This window comes from Uloborus diversus, chromosome 7 (genome assembly GCF_026930045.1).
Source record: "Uloborus diversus isolate 005 chromosome 7, Udiv.v.3.1, whole genome shotgun sequence".
Lineage (NCBI taxonomy): Eukaryota > Metazoa > Arthropoda > Arachnida > Araneae > Uloboridae > Uloborus > Uloborus diversus.
The window spans coordinates 10,179,302-10,193,936 of NC_072737.1; positions in this window are offsets into that span (position 1 = coordinate 10,179,302).

Below are 14,635 nucleotides of genomic sequence, written 5' to 3' on the forward strand. Positions count from 1 at the left end.
ATGCATAAGTTTATTTTATTTATTTATTTATTATTTATTTATTTATAAAACAGTTTTTTGAAAAACCATATTCTGTGAGAAAATATCAAAAACAGAACAAAATGTGTCAAAATTATGTTTTTTTTTTTTTTTTGACTATTTAATATATTTATTTAATGTGAACATTCAAGTATAAATATATATATAGCTTATATATACAGCAGATTTTAATCTAGTTACATAGAAATTAAATTCTTCATTAAATATTTCAATTTGTATGCATGAGTTTTTTCTCTTTTTTTGTTTCCATAAACCAAATTTTTTGACATTTATGCATGTGTCGAAAGAAAGTTTTTAAAATATAGTGCAATAATTGACTTAAGTGCAATTTTTTTTTGTAGTTACAGAATGTATTATATTAAAAATATGAACTAAAAAAAGAATAGCACAAGTTTTAAAATATAAGTTGTCAATGGAACCGAAATTAGTTGTCTTGGTAGCAATGTGAATTTTCTTTCATGACTCTCCCAACTGTTACTAAAGGAAGTTTTTATGTGATAGAGTTATTGGCATTTTAAAGTAAAATATTTTTTAAATGAACATTTTGTAGAAAAGTGTTATCAAATACTCATAATAATTAAACCTCATTAATATTTATATTTATGCATTACAAATATTGTAGTAAATACAAATTCATTAGATTACACCCCTTTAGCTTTAGCATAGTTTTGGACAGTTTCAGACACTTTTGGACAGTTTTAGACAGTTTTGGACGGTAAAAACCGCCTGTCCTGTCCTACACTAGTTTTGGACAGTCCAAAACCCAACCCTGGGAAGTATACATCTAGGACTAACGGCTGCAAAAATAAAGGTCTTGCAGGTTAAAACGGATTACCCTGTATATTCAATGCAGTTAAATCCTGAGCTGACCAGTGAAATGTATCATTCAATTGAAGAAATCATTAAATTGAATTTATACTATTTGCTTCTTTTCATTATTTTTTAATTTACTCAAAAGTTCTAATGGTCGTGTCGGTAATGTTATTTTAATATTTTGTTTCATACAGATGATTATCTCACTATTTTTGCATCTGTGTTTGGAATGTTTTTTTTTTTAATTTTAATTTTCGATTATTATTAAACTTTGTTAGAAGGCTTGTAATTTTTTTTTTTTTTTTTCATTTTCATCGAAACCATAATTTGGAAATGTTTAATCGTCTAATCATTAGAGTGTGAGTCAAGGATGCTTCAGGGATGCTTCAACGAGAGGGCTTAACTTTTACTACGTATCTGATTAGTTGCTCGAAATAGAAAAAAAAACGAGCTGATGTGTGCATCACATGACTTCCTTTTACTCCAATTTAATGTAATTTTCTCATTATTGGCAGTTTTAACATGATTCAATTGTTTACTCTCTAAATATCACCAACAGTGGCCAAATTGAAACCAGATTTTAAAAAAAATAAAAAAAAAATCGCCAAGTTGGCGACAAAATTTGGCGATCAAAAGACTGCCGGTATATTGCCAATTGTTCGCCAAATTATAACACTACTTGAGTTTACAGCGAAATTAACAATGATTTCCCCCCAAAAAGGGGCAAAAGACCCCCTTTAGAGCATCCGAATGCAACCAAAAAGGAAGGTGCACAACTAGACCCCACTAGGAGTCTACGTACCAAATTTCAACTTTCTAGGACATTCCATTCTTGAGTTATGCGACATACATACGTACATACAGACGTCACGAGAGAACTCGTTGTAATTAACTCGGGGATTGTCAAAATGGATATTTATGGTGTCTACGTTCCTAGGCATATATTCACGTGTGGTCGGGTTGAAAAAAAAAAACTCAACATTCATTTGGGGGTGAGCAAAATGGAAATTAAGGCCGATTTTTTGGGGAAATTTTTTTCGCGAATACAATACTTCCTTTTTTGTAAAAGGAAGTAAAAAAAAATGCTTGTTGGTCTGACATAGCATTTTTATCGAAAACAGCTAAAATATAGAGATTTAGCCAAGGAGGTCACCTAAACCTGTTCCTTTCCTTTGCTGTTGGAAGAGGTATTGTACAATTGAGCTTTAAACTACAAGTTTGTAATAATTCATAGTTAAACTCTTTCCTCCTAACATCATCGCAGGTCGTCTAAAATTGCGCTATTTGAAACATATATTTCAAATAGTTACAGGAACAAAAACTTAGAGGAGAAAAGTCACTGAACTCATTCTTTCCCCTAACACAATCTGGTTTACAGTCGCGCTTTTAAGACTTAATTGTAACGGATTCGGTGCGACTTCCACTTTCTTGAAATGAAGACACAGTTCTTTGAAAAAAACACAGGAGCTTTATTTACACTATGTACAGGAGAAATCGTCAAACAACTGCTAAATTATTCATCAGCAATTAAGCAATTATCACACAACACCGTAAACTCAACGTTTACACACGTATTTACTTCCAAATACGAAAACAACACAGCGAAATGCCTCGCAATAAACAGAGCAAATACGCTCTCAGTTCGAAATCTCAATCGAAACTAAACTTTTTATCCATCGCTAACGGCTTATATACACACCGAAAAGAAATCTCTCAAATATTCCACATGCTTCTCGAAAATAGTAGACCGTTATCAAATTTTATCAATGAACAAAAAAAAGAAATAGGGGGGTCGTATACTTTAGCCATATGTTAAGGAGTTGTATATTCATTATGGTAAACTATTTACAGGTTACGTTACTACAATAATTACTATTTACAGGATTTAACATTGTTAATTTTTGGGAAAATCCCGGATAAAGACTTCCAAACGCCTCCACCTAACATCGCCCAAGATCATCTGAAATTGCCTTTTTGAAACTTCAATCCCAAAAAGTTTGCAAGAGGAAGATTTGAACCCCATTCGTTTCCTTTACGTCATCAAAAATCTCGTGCACTTGCATTTTGAAATTTTAATTAGGAAAAATTGCCCGTGCAGGGCAATCCACTCAAGGAAGGGGCGATCGTCTCCATCGCCCCTCCTTTGTATCCGTCCTAGGTGCGAGTCTTCATATGTCACAAGTTTTTTCTTGAAGTTTTATGTGATTTTTAGCCCTTTTTTGTGTTTAATTCGTCACAGACCCTTAACCAATCGCGCCAGGAAAATATTTTTTGTACCACAGTGTAGGGAATTTAATTTTAAATATGACGACCGAAAAAATTTTGAAGATTGACCAATTTTTTTAAATTTTTTATGAATTTTTGAAAAAACCTTTATTTTGCGTTTTCTCCCGGGTTCAACTTTTTTCTATACCCATCCCCCAAAAAGTATTAGATATTTCTTTTTGAAAATAATTTAGTATGTGGTAGGGTCAAAACATGTCTCCCTCTCAGAAAAAAAAAGTTTTCAAAAATACGCGATAGCTTTTTTTTTTTTTAATTTATGAAATTTTGGAAAAAACCTTTATTTTTCGCTTTTTCCTGGGTTTGATTTTTCTAAACCCATCCTACAAAATGTATTAGAGATTTCTTTCTGAAAATTTAGTATGCAGTAGACAAGACATTTCACCTTCAAAAAAAAAAAAAAAAAAAACAATTTTTCCAAAAATATGCAATAGCTTTTTTTTTTACAATTTTTTAAAATTCAAAATAACGCGTTTTATCTTCTACGTCCGTTCCGAGTAAGGGGGGAAATGTTTCTTCATTCTGTGACGTCATGCCTGGATTAAACGCTTCGCTGTGTGTTTTTTTTTTTTTTTCATCGGCTTATTTTTGGCGATTAACAATGGAGTTGCAGATTATTTGTTTTTTGAAGGATGTTCACGCATTTTAGTTAAAAAATATATGATTACTGGTTATTTGACATCAGACGGGGGGGGGGGGGGGTATTCTAGTGTTATTTTTTCCTTCCCTTTTTTCAAACGATAGCTTTTCAATAGTTAAATTTTTTCATAAAGGGTACGGGATTTCCTTTTTGTCCTAAATGTACCATGCTTTTTAAACGCAAATGCTTATCAGCCAGAGTTCGTTTCGCTCGCTAATTGGGTACTGTAGCGGGGTCGCTTCCGCTGGACGTTTCGCTGCATCTATTTTACGTTACATATTTGCGTACGTAATTTAATTAAAATAGTGAGGTGTTCCTTTCTTTTTTTTTTTTTTTTTGCAAACTACGGGGAACAAGGAGAGGGCCTTTTTCGGCGTAGGCGGCGAACTTGGCATAAAAACAGGGTGCATGGGAATCGCCGTGCGGGTATATTAGATACAGGGCCTGATTACTGCACAGGCCTACAAGGCCTGGGCTTGGGGCCCCATCGTCCAGAGCCCCAAGTTACCTAAAAAGCTCTGCATAGTATTGCAACTATATGAAAAATGCATGGATTTTTTTGAAATAATAATAGAAAGTTTTGACTTGTTAATTAGAAGAAAAAAAACTTCCTTAAAGAAGACTTCTTATTCATTCTGCCAGTAACGAATTTACTTGATCATAAATACGAGGAGCCTCAAAGGGTATTCTTAAATGCACATGATAAATGTTTTATACATAGTTCTATGCTAGACAAAGAGGCCCCCAAAAGAGCATTCCGACAGGCCCTATACCTGTAACTCAACCACTGGAGAATCTTCAGGGGGCCTCCAAATTAACGTGGGCGTAGGGCTTCACTTTTAGTTAGTCGGGCCCTGATTAGATATGAAACGCGGTTTTTTGCGACTTACACCACTTTTCACTCGAAGTCGATCATACCTTTTGGAGGAAAATATGTAGAGGTTAACAAATGTTTACAATTGAAGGGCTCAGTGGATAAAGGTGTTAACTGACAAATCATTTGTTTTGAGAAAAACGCAGTCAAAGTTCAAAGGCTAGTATTTTTTATGCAATGGATAAAATGTTTCTCTTTTGGTAGCAAATCTTAGTTTTTTGTTTGAAATATCTATTATAAAATGATCAACTGTGAAAACCATCAACTAATGAGTTTTTTATCACTTTTATGTAGTTAATACCTTCATCCACTAAATTTCGGATCAAAGTTTTCATACCATGTCAATGGATGATGGTAATAAAATACACTAACATCTATCTGAATCTCATTTTTTGAATTATAAATTTAAGAAAACATAGCAATATTCTGGATTTAATAACCAAATAAAGTAAACAAACTTTTTTATAAGCTTTACTGTCATTTACATATTATTTCCATTTATAACAGTGCAGTAAAACCATTGATGCTCCTCTGGAAAAAACTTTTGTTGCTCTTTAAGATTTTGAGCTTTTCCTTTGTTATAGTTACTCTTTTACCCATTTTTCTTGGAAGACGAATACTAGTACTTGGTGGACTTGCTATTTTCTTGTTTCGTAGTAAATCTACTCTTTTAAATGGCAAAGATTGATCATAACTTTATATAGATAAGATTCATATTCTTCAATCCGAATCCAACTGATCCCATCCCTAAACTTAACTTTCTCTTGTAGACAATTTTTCTTCTTGTTTGTCAAACTTAATATTGTTCCAAGCATTTCAGTATAGCGGAAATGGTTTCTCATATCAATCACTTTGTTTTTTCGAGATACACTCCGGATGATATCCCGATACTGGTCTGGTACATATATCGTTTCGTGTTAACTAAGAACCTTCTCAATTCTTCCGAAATCCCGATCTGAATCTAGATATGTATGTCCCATTTCTGGAAATTTGTGGTCAATTGATTTGAAATAACCTTTCAGTATAAGGAATTGATAGAGGCAGATCATTGCAAAGTTTTTGTTCTAACCAGCACAAGCGTCACTCCATACTATTGAACCGTCTTTTGTTTTCAGCTCATCATCTGTTTCTATTGCTGTTAAAATTGAACTACAGACTTCTGAGCTTCCTCGATGGGCAACGTCTTCAGTCCATGTACAAAATGTGGCTTTGGCTATTTTTTTTTATAAATTATATGTATTCCTAGATTGTAGAACTACATCTGACGCAAGTAAAAGGCTTTTGATGTTGTTAAGGCAACTGCATAGTCTGTTGTAAGTCAACAGTAATGAAAGCAGTACCATTATTACTTTTTGCATATTCCCTATCAAATTTGATTGATTCGAAAGCAGCTTTGCAGGAAAGCAGCTTTCACTTCATGTTCTTCATCATTATTCCCGGAATCACATGTGCTACCTGTATCGCTTCTTGGTTGTGAAAAGGACACGTTAAATTCGCTATTAAAAATATTTCTGTATGTTCACCCTTTGACAAAAACAGTTTCTCGTTTGTGAGTTTCGTTACATCGTTCAATATATAAAACATACATTTTTGAGATACTAAAAAGAGGGGAAAGGTATTTTCTGTGAGGATTGCTGCACCTGGAATAATGTGCTTTCTGCTGGGAAACTGTTTACATGCTCCATTACATATGCTTTCACCTCATTTTCCACTTTGTGTGGTCTTGAACTGTGATGGTATCTTTTATCTGGTAGCGGTGCTGAAAACCCATTTGAAATAATGTTTTTTATGATATCAAGCTTTTTTCTCCCAATACCATACAAAGAGCACATAGCTGTCTTGCGAATATCTATAGTTTGACAGCCGAAAGTGACATAATATTTGTATGAAGCTGCCCTACTTTTCTTAGCACTTGTGCTCAGTCTTTTAATGCTATTAATTTCAGTACTATTAAAAAGTGCAATTTTTAGCATTCACATCTAGTTGATTGAATTCAGTTAGTATGGAAGTCCTGTCATCAATACTGAATTTGGGGAACACTGTAAACGACACTTAACATGGCACAGAGTACCTGTACACACTGATTTTGCTGGTACTAATTTGTCTGTCTGGGAAACATAAGCTTCTTCTTTCTGCCTAGCCGTAGCTGCTTTTTTTCGCTTCCATGCATGTGGAGTTCTTTTTCTTTTTCTGGATGGTTTTTTTGGAGCAGAGCATTTTAGTCAACTCTTCAAATTGTTCAGGAGAATTTGATATGTCTACTTTTCCATCGGTAATAAAATTTTCACATGCCTCATGTTGAATATCAAAAATATCAAGATTTTCACAAACCTCTCTTCGAACCAACTTTCGAATCAAAAACGGTGCTAACTCTATGAAAAATGGTGCCCTCTAGTGGATGAAGGTGTTAACATATGTTAACACTTTTAACCACTAGAAAAAATACGGTTTTATGTTAGACCTTTATCATCTAGAATCGCTGGAAATACACAGAATAGGACTTTCAATGCTAGCTTATACGAAATATAATCATTTAAAACTTTCATCCATCAACAAAACTCGTGTTTTTTAAAAATGTCAGTTAACACCTTTATCCACTGATCCCTTCAATTACATGTGTACATAGATTGTGGTTTTTCAAATTGTTCGAGGTTTTGTAGTGTGTTTTTGCATACCATGGCATAACACTTGCTTTTATTTCTGAATAGCAATGAAAAATATGAATGCTGTGTTTTTCTTCCTTTTTTACGACCTGTCAGTCTTCTGAAAGGGCGTTACGTTCCAATCTCATCTTCTGTATGGTATAAAAAGTTAAATTTTGTATTTTTTGACTCATTTTTATTTTTGCTTCAATATCTTAACCCTGCATCTAATTTTGAACATTTTTGCAATTGGAAGTATGCATCTAGGACTAACGGTTGCGAAAATAAAGGTCTTTGCAGGTTAAAACGGAACACCCTGTGTATGTGCCGCACTTACTCTACTTTGTGCTGTATGTTTTGCTCCACGACCTTTCATTTAAAACAATGTTTTGAAATTGTGCGAAGTAAATTTTGAGTGTCATTTTAACATCCCCTTTGGAAAGAGGTATGTCACGAAACTCGAGCCCCAATAAATTCGAAGACAGTTAAAAACAGCTTTAAGTAAAGCTAAGATCTTCGTGTGTGATGTACTAATGAAATGAATGTTGCCTAAGGTCTTTAAAGCGTCTAATAAATGTGTGTACACAAGGGCGGGTGAATGTTCGGGGATATATCCTCCCCCGAAACACAGGGGGGGGGGTTCTTTTTTGACTGTAGAAAAGAAAAACAATATCATCACCCATGGGCGCCCATAAGCAAAATTGTAAGGGGGGGGGGGGTTCAAATATTTTTCCCGTGGTTTAGCAGGATATTTTCACCATGGAAACCGATTTCAGTACAGATTAGTTATTAAAATTTTACATTTTTAATAACGTATTAATTAAAATGGCTGGAGAGGAAATGTTTTTACATTTTTGCAAGAAAAATGCACTAAAAGCAACGAAGTTCTAATTTCAAAGTGGGTGCTGGAGCCCCCACTTACACCCCCCCCCTCCTCATATGGGCGCTCATGTCATTACCCTCTGAAAATCCTCTCGATGTTATTCTGATTTTCCCACTGTATGTGCTTATGAACGTGTTTTTTTTTTTTTTTTTTTTTTGAGCAATCACGATTGCTTATTGTTCTCATTTGACTGTTTTGAATTCCTATCATTTTGTTTTCCCACCAGCACCCTCTGCTAGCACCACCGTCGCGTCGGCCGGCCTCACGATGCTGCTCCTCTTGCGGAAACCGTTTCCAGGTTGCGTCCATATCCTACACACACACGCCTACACACACACGCATATACACACAATACACATACACACACCTACACACACATACACAAACACATACAACAAACACATACACGCACTCAAACACACACGCACGCATAAGACTCCTACACATACAAACACCTACACATACACACACGCCTACATACACACACATACACAAACACATACACACAAACACATACACGCACTCAAACACACACGCACGCATAAGACTCCTACACATACAAACACCTACACATACACACACGCCTACATACACACACACACACACACTTGTGATTGCGAAAAACATAATTTGAATTTTAAATGTCAAAATTCAAATTAATTTTTAATTTTTTTTTTCGTTTTATCTTTTATTTTCTTTAATATTTAAGTATAGTTCTGACTCACTACTCTTTTTTAATCTTACAGCGAAGGTTATTCCAACAATAAAAGTGTTTTAGATTGTTACGAATTAAGGGAAAAAATTATAACACAGCACATGTTGGCACTTAATGTACTGTTACAACAATCAACCAATTTGCAACAATGCCATATCTCTACAACAGAGCCAACGAAGCTGTACATTTTCACTTGAAGCCGATTATACGCCGATGTAGCCGAATTCGAGCTTCCGTTCTCCATAAAGTCGTATTTTTGCGAAGTTTGGAGAATATATTGCCTGAAAAGTAAGTACACATGTATATTTTGCTTTCATCTATTAACAGAGTTGCTCTATTTAAAAATATAATATCATAAATTTTGTAAAAATTAGGGTACCGGCACCAGAGTAACAGACATGCTTAAGACATCGCTCTCAGATTAACTCAATTTTCTGAGCCCTTTAATGTATTAGGAACTTTATTACTATTTTTCTCCTCGTGCAACAACATTCCATCTAACGTTTGGCTACTCCTGAATCCTCTGAATGAGCTAATTCTATTTTTATTTGGTCGATTTTGAAAAAAGGTCCAACCCCCGAGTAACAGAGACACCAACAATTCTGATGAAACCCAATAACAGATAGGATGAGGAAAGGATGAGTCATGGACAGAATTCTCCTCTTCTCTTCAAGATGTGCAAAACTTCTTTATTTTTAGGTCTAAAACCTTATTAAATTCAAATGAACAGGAGACACCGGCAGACCTCGTGGTATCTGTCCTTCCACCACTGCCTTGTAAATACCAACGGGCTCATAAAATGCACTCTGACAACACTAGATGGTTGCACCGTATTCATGGGCCACAGCAACATCTGTTTTACCCGCTGAAAATTCTTATTATTTCAATCCAAACTTACGACTATCTGTTACTGGACCCTTGTATGTTAATGGTGCCGTGACCCTCTCTTGATTCTACCAAATGTAGAAAAGTTTTTGATGATATAATCAGACCTAATGGCGGCATAGCGAGTAGGGCAAATTAAATTATGTGCGAAACGAGCGAAATATTGGTATATTTAAGACTATTACAAACCCTTTCTTCCGTATTTAGTAAGACTATGATTTTCTTGCGGTCTCTTGTCATAAAAACAAACCTAATGAAGAAACGTATTTTTTTATTTGAGTTGAGTTCAGTGTAGAGGAATTCATTAATTGGGAAATTAGAGTTGTCGTCAGATTTTGGTGGTGAATAATTTTAATTTTGGTAACCCTGTTTTCTTCTTTGGTAACCCTATGCACATAGATTTTCTATGATATTTGCATTAAGCATACAACGGGCAGGTAAGTAGAATTTTCGTTTTATTTAAAAGAGGTAAAAACGCGAAAGAATCAAGGCGAAAAATCCTTCAAATGTTTCTGCTCTAAAGAAATGTTGGACTTTTGAACTTTGAAATATACATTTCTCAATCTCTGAAAATACTAACACTTCACCTTTATTTTCTGTTCTCTTCATGAACATTTTTATATTGAATTCTAATCAGGGCAGGAGCAAGCGTATGGTAGTGAATAGCGTTAAACGACTATGTTCTCGTAGTTACAGTATAAAACCATTTCAATGAATTTCAAAGCTTACAGTTTATCTCTACATAGTATAAAATGAAGTCTCCAAAAAGCGTCTGTGTGTTTGAACTCGCAAAACTTGAGAACTACCCGGCCGATTTTGCTGAAATTTTCACAGTTTGTTTCTTCAAGTCCTGAGAAGGTTTGCAGACCAGTTTGAAAACAATTCGATGAATAGTTCTTTTTTTATTCCAATTTAGGCCCAATTTTCACATAAATTCCCGAATATGGGGGTGAAAAATTACTCGCAAATAGTAGTATTATGTATCGTTGGAAAGGGAAGAATTTTCCGCGTTCTACGCAATTTGCTCCAATGCTCTAACTTAATTGCAGCGGGAGTTTTTTACGTTTTCAGCTCGAATTTTTTTAGGCTTAGATGAAATTTAGGCACTACTTTCTTCATTAAATCCATCAATAAAAAGTGAAGGAATTGTCCCACAGCTCTCTTTTTGACGCCATTGGCTATGGTCAAAAAAATAAGCTTCTATCTCGAAAGGAAAAAGAGTTACAAGCCTTTTTAAATCAAGTTTCAGAAGTCTCGATTCCTTTCAAATTGTGAACCATTTTCTTCCGCATTTTAATTCCTTAAACTTATTTTATTTTGTATTTCCATGGTTACGTATTTTAAATCCATCTTTCTGGATTTAATTTCTTAAAAGTATTTTGATATCTGTCGTCATTGTTTGGAAGGGAAATCATGATGCTTTTTTTATTTATTTTTACGCATGATTGTTGAATATACGTCACGTGACACACTTTTTATTTTCAAGGTAGACTGGGCAAAGCCGGGCAACGCAGCTAGTGATAAAATAAACATATGCATTAATTGGCACTAATAAATGGCACAGCTTTGTTTGTGGGTCATTCAAAAGTGAATCTCTTCCTGTTTTGTTGACAAATTTGATTTTGTTCTTCTGTTACCTATATTTTAAACAGTGGTGTACCTAGCATGAGTGACACCCGGAGTGTTAATTAGTGGTGTCCCTCCCCCCCTACAATCGCAATAATAATAATAATAATAATAATCTATCTAAACCTGACATTCATACAATTTTCAGAAACAACGGTAAATCTTGTTCTAGACGCATGTGTGCAGGCCGTCGAAAGGTCAAAAGGAGGTGTAGGAAACCGATGGTCCCTTAATTATTTCAAACGTATCTCGAGCACAGGGAAAGATAATGGGGCTCAGTTTTTTGGTTTAAGAGGAAGTCACTACTAGGTCTAAGTATTGACAATACGAACCTAATCCTGAGTATAGTATTCACTCCATGATGTGGGGTGGTCCGGGGGTTTCAGAAAACTTTCGAATTTGTAGTCGTAAAAATGCATTTGAGCTTCATATTTTTTAAAACTTGCTACTCCACTTTTGGTGTTTGGGGTAAAGAGTTTTTCCCCCATGGAACATTTTCGCATTTGTAGTTTTAAAATTGCATTTTGAGCTTCATATTTTTAAAAACTTGCAACTCCACTTTGGGTGTCAGCCCCCCCCCCCAACAGGTGGCGCCTGGGGCAGACCGACCCCCCGTAGTGACGCCACTGTTTTAAGACACATTTTCATAGAAATTCCCTACTTGACGGCTATAAAAAAACCCTTCATGCTTTATATTTTTTATTCTAATCAATGATGGATTAAAACTTACAGTTTTAAGCTCAAAATATTATGTGATCTGGCTCCCTCATGAACGCGGGTTGGATTGAAAGGCAAAATTACAGGGAGAGACACTAAAAGAGCGGATAAATAGTTTCGACGACATGTGGTACTTGTGAATAATTAAGAATGCATAAGATATCCCCCCCCCCCAGCCGCACACACACACACACAAACACACACCAAAACCGGTTTCACAATGAAGTTGTCAATGTTAAGACGGTTTGTTGTTTTTTAGATGGCTTTTCTGAAGAAGTTGAAACAGAAATTTTTCAAAAAGAAAAAGGATGAAAATGAAACTGACGATGACACTTCCACACAGGTAAGTAAAGTTCGCTTTCGTAATTTACGAATTGAAAACTTCGTGCGAGAAATAAATTTTTTATCTCTGGTTTAAGCTTGTCTTTCAGTCCTACATTATTCTCACCTATTACTAAATTTGTAGCCAAAATGGGCGCAGTTATTTTGAATAAGTTTGAGCCACGTGGATTAATTTTCCACCACTTCAATGTTTTAGTAGGGTTATTAATATCTATTATTATCTATTAATATCTATATTATTAGCTCAAAGTATTTAGAATCAGCGTGTCAATGCCAAATAATTTTCCCTGAATGAACTTGGACAGCGAGAAATTTATTGGGTCTTCACATGCCGATTCTCAATGAATAGATCGGAATGCATGAACAGTTCAGAATATTTTAGCGGTATTTTCATTATTGTGACTTCCCGAAGACGAGTAACGTTAGTATACGTATTGCCAGGAACTTCATAGGTCGAACCAAGTAGATTTACATTGCTGCTCGACTCACGCTGCGATCGTTTTGTTTATATATCTAGTGCAAAAACAATTTAGACTATTGTGCAAAAACTAACTTAAGAGTACACTATAATTGTAATAATGTTATCCCGCGTAAGTAGAAATCATCGAGAAGAGATAAAGTGGAGGGAGTGAAGACTTTTATTCGTGAAGGAAATACCCCATGTCACGTGATAGATTTTAAAGAAAAACATTGGAAGAAATCAGATTTGCTTCACTAGTTCCATGCAAAACGTGTCAACCATTCGTCGTTGTTGAGTCACATGACTTGAGCTCTTTGCCCAAGCTTTTGCTTAGCCAATGATTGAGCTAGCTCCCTCCATTTAATAATTCCTGTTCTAAGGTAGGATGTATGTATTGCAGCAAAACATGATACTTACAGGTAAGATCTTTGAAAAATACAGTGGAGGAATCGTCTTATCTTCTTTACTAATAATGAAAAGCTGAAAGTCTCTCTGTCTGGTTGTCTCTAGGATGTCTGGATCTCTGTGACACGCGCATAGTGCCTAGACCGTTCGGCCGATTTTCATGAAATTTGGCACAAAGTTAGTTTGTAGCATGGGGGTGTGCACCTCGAAGCGATTTTTCGAAAATTCGATATGGTTCTTCTTCTATTCCCATTTTAAGAACAAAATTATCATAAGATGGACGAGTAAATTACGAAATTATCATAACGTGGAACCGTAACATAGGTACGAGCCAATTGGCGAGAAAATTCACCATACATTATTTACAGGCGAACCAAAAGACCTTTTAATTTTTCTATTACGGGCAAAGCCGTGCGGGTACCACTAGTACATAATATCCGGCGATCGAGTAACCCGCGTGTTTCAACTATGAAACTCGCGCCAGGGCATGATCATTTGATAATATGTTTTGGAAATGTTTAACATGCAGAAAAAGGCTTTATCGAGACAAGACTGAACTCGATCATGTTACTTAACTGTTTTATTGGTAAGACTGTGTCATTTCAAGGGAATAAAGAAACAACAAAATGATTAAACAATGAACGCTTCCGCATATCGACCGATCCCAAGCGGTAATTCTGTAATCCACGCTATGGCTTGGTTTCTTCTATGCTCGATAGATGGCGCCACTACTTTTTCATGAAATTTTTTTTGTTTTCTTTTCAAAAATGTCTTACGATCAAAACGAAAATTTAACTTACAGAGTAAAAGAAATCACTGATGAAAATGCTGCAAATGTAAGTTTTAAATTTTTTTTCTTAATTTAATTACGGATAATGCCGGAAAAAAAAATGTTATTAAAGGGACAGAACAGCCGATTTAAATTATTGGAATTTAAGAAAAAATGTGAAAATTCATGTGCCTAAAGGTTTAACGTTGTAATTAATAATTTAATCAACGGTCTAATTGATACAACTATATCAATTAGATAACATTTTATGCAGTATTCGGGGGGGGGGGGAGTACATGTATATAGTGTGAAATGTAAGTCAGAACAGCTCTTTTACAAAAGTACTCCAATAGGCTTTCTAGTTTTTTATTTATTTATTATTATTATTATTATTATTATTATTATTTTGAAAAACACAAAGACACACATATATATATATATATATGCCAATGATTTTTTTTGGTGGTGTGGGGGGGGGGGTGATCGCTTCCTTTTGGGGGGGGGGACACATTCACCCTTAGTTTTATTTACCCATGTTTTGT